This window comes from Triticum urartu, chromosome 6A, assembly GCF_056163025.1.
Source record: "Triticum urartu cultivar PI428250 chromosome 6A, HENAU_Tu73, whole genome shotgun sequence".
Taxonomy (NCBI): domain Eukaryota; kingdom Viridiplantae; phylum Streptophyta; class Magnoliopsida; order Poales; family Poaceae; genus Triticum; species Triticum urartu.
Window position 1 is genome coordinate 40,959,153 of NC_141878.1, and position 3,348 is coordinate 40,962,500.

Sequence of the window (3,348 nt, forward strand, 5' to 3'; positions counted from 1 at the left end):
AAATCGGCCATTTAAAAAAAGGTTCAGGAATTTAAGAAGAAGAAAAAACAGAAAAGGAAAATAAAAGGAAAAAGGAAAGAAAGAAGAAAAGGGAGGAAAAGGGAGCAAGTGAACACAACGCATGTAGGGCCAGTTTGGTTGGCGGCCACACCAAAAAATGCCTGGCCTGGATGATCCCTGAAGTCAGCCTCGTAGTTGTTTGGATTGTGTGCTGGAAGAAAGAGTCGCTGCTGGCCTGGTTGTCCCACGCTTTTGATTAGCCTGGTGGAGATTAAAAAACCCAAAGAAAAAGATGCTTAGCCCAGGCATGGTGATCAGCCTGGCCCAGGCGTCCCATCCCATCCGCCTGGGCGTGCAACAAGCCAACAACCTAGCCTGGCACTCATTAGTACAATCTATTTTCTACATAAAATATTCTAATCACTAAAGGACAAAGCTCCAGGCTCAGGGTGGAAACCAAACACTCCTACGCCAGGCTAGCCTGTGCAGGCAAAAAACTCCAACTTTTCAGGCCAAGTCCAGGCATCGAAAAATTCCAGGCACAACGCCCAGGACATCAACCAAACTGGACCGTAGTGTCCTGGTGGTTTGCTGCATCGATCAGCAAAAAGTGGTGTTCTGTTCGAGCGACCCCGCACGCTAATTTTGTGTGTTTTAACGAAAAAAATAACTAAATCGGGCCGGTGCAACGGGGAGCAGGGTGTGCGCCCTTTGGAAATTCTTTTTAGCGAAAAAATAATAAAGTGGGCCGGCCCACCACATGAATCCCGTTGACATCTGCCACGGTTCGATTTAGACCGGGATTACATAGTTAAGGATGCAATCGACCGGGATTTTGATTTCAGAATTCATTTTGCCCGACCTCTATAAATTCAAGGTTTAAAATGAACTTTTTCCTTGTTGCGACACCACTATATGTTTTTGGTTCGGACGCCTCAGATTTTGTTACTGGTCCGGTGATCACAGATATGATGCACCAATTTTAAGTGGAATATAAAAAATATTCCTTAGAAACGTTTTATTTGGATTAAGATTTTCATGAACGCCCAAGTCTTGTCCGCGCTGCCGACCAATTCAGGTATAGAAAACCTGCTAACCCTAGATCCCATCTCTTTCTACTCGATCCCCTCCTCCCACACACTCCGTTCTTGCAGGCGGCAGCCGCCATCCCCTCCGACACCCAACCCCCCGCGTTATTATGTCTTATTGCGTTTTCTGCGGAATCATCTCAAGGGAGACGGAGACGGAGGCGGAAGAGTCCTTTTCCTTCTGCAATCGGGGCAGAAAAGAGATTGATTTCGGTTTGTTTTCCAAGCGCACAGCAATTTTTACTAATCTATGTGCCGAGAAGTTGTAACCGGGATCCTTCTCCCTCTCCTCTAAAAATCTCCTCCCTTTTGGAGGGGAGACGGCGATCAATCCGCCGGCCTGAATAAACAGAGGAGTGGGAGGAGTCGCCCATCAAAGAAGCAACATCAATCACATCTCTGAAAGGCCAGTTCTTTTACTTTAGCGGATCAGCCATGAAGAACAAGAAGGGTCGCCGCGGCCGCAATGTAAGTTCTTTCTCTGTCCTTCACTTCGATTCATCCTCCAGGGCTGATTTACTGTTTTCTTGTTTTTTTTCCTGCTAAATCCAATGCAGAAAGCAACTTGCAACGAAGACGCTGCTTGCAAAGCAAACGGAGACAGGCTTAGCAGGCTGCCCAATGATCTTCTTCTCAATATCCTGGAGAGGGTGGAGACGTTTGACGCCCTCAGAGCCTGCATCCTCTTGAAGCGAATGCTGAAGCTCCCCGCCATGTTCTCACAGATTGTTATCGATGTTGGTTCGCTCGTCCCTGATCCCGATAGCTCCCATGAATTTGGCATCCGTGATGTGGCTAGGGTCAATGGCACTGTCGCTAAGGTAACGGATAACATCTTGTGGATGAGGAGCCCAGGAATCACCATCCGCAAGCTTAATGTCAGAATGGTCTTGAGGCATTATGACGTTCTCTCTGTTGGCAAATCTTTTGCCCACGCCATGGCAACCCAGAAGGTCCAGAAAGCTGAAATTGAGTTCATGACGGGAAGGCTTGCGCGGATTGCACACCTGCCGATCTCGTCGACTTTGCCAAATGCTTCAATACTATCCTTGCTGATTGTCTGGATGCATTCGCTGGCCTTACGCGCCTATGGCTGCAAAATATGCGATTTGGTGAAGGTGACATCCCCAACGTCCTGACCACTTGCAAGCGGTTGCAATCTTTGCGATTGTCCTACTGTGACTCAGGGATCCGTTCTGTGCTGTGTTTAGAACATGCTCAACTCATTGACCTCGAGATCGACTACGGGAAGTTTGAGAAAGTTGTGCTCAACTGGCTACCGAAACTCCAACAAGTGACCTATAATAACTGGTGCTCTTACGACGATGAGCCCCTGTCTTTTGGTTTCGTCCCACAGCTTTCAAAGCTAAGCCTCGCGAAAATTGCTGTCCGCTCAGACAGGTGTCTAGAGTTGAGCCAGCTCCTTGCTAATTTCCCCTCCATAAGCGAACTACATCTGAATTTTCGAAGTGAAAAGGTACTCAATTGCATCTGCCTTATTTCAACACTATATATGATTGTTGTCTTCTCTGCCATCCTAGAATGTAAACTATTTGCAGGTTGTACTCAATTCTTAGTATGCTTCTTCTTTCCCAGGCTATGATATGGTTATATGTGACAGTAATGACTTTAGTGATTTTTCTCTACTACCCTAGAACGTTGTTTTTGTGTGCAGCTTGCACTCTATTCTTGATATGCTTCTTCTTTCCCAGATTTGGGTTCTACCAGAATGTCCGAAACTGCTCACGCCTGTTCTTGGCAAACTGCGGCTTGTGAATCTGGAAAACCTTCCTGAAGGATGTGATATTGCTTGGACAAAGTTCATTCTTGAAGCCGCACCCGTCCTGAAGGAGCTATGCATCACAGTATGGGATCATTGGTGCATCATGGTGACAGACAAGGAGCACCGGAAGGCGAGTGGTTACTGCGACAACGGAAACGTAGAGTGGAAGCCATCTGTTTCCAGTTTCAAGCATAAGAATCTTGCCAAGCTCACCATCTATGGCTTCCAAGCCGATGATAACTTCATTCGATACGTCAGGCGTGTCATGGTAGCTGCGGTGAACATGGAGGAGATATCTCTTCATGACAGGATGGTGTGGAAGTGCTGTAGTGACTCGGATCCCAAGACAAGGTATCCACGGACTGATGAGGAGAGGCAACATGTTATAGAGGAACTGGGAATGGATCTTCATGCCGTGGTTCACTTCCGGTCCTAATTGAAAAATGAGTGACATTGGATTACAGTGATCTATTGTTT

General features: G+C 46.8%; 1 non-coding gene across 1 annotated transcript in view; it reads left to right on the forward strand.

The window, feature by feature from the left end:
* Nucleotides 1-1,034: 1,034 nt before the first annotated feature.
* The window catches only part of LOC125528606 (uncharacterized), a 2,603-nt gene continuing 289 nt past the window's right edge, over nt 1,035-3,348 (forward strand). The window contains exons 1-3 of the transcript XR_015609371.1: nt 1,035-1,556; nt 1,646-2,565; nt 2,801-3,348. The exon at nt 2,801-3,348 is cut by the window's right edge and continues 289 nt beyond it. This is a non-coding gene — a transcript (uncharacterized LOC125528606). The remainder of the gene's footprint in view (nt 1,557-1,645; nt 2,566-2,800) is intronic.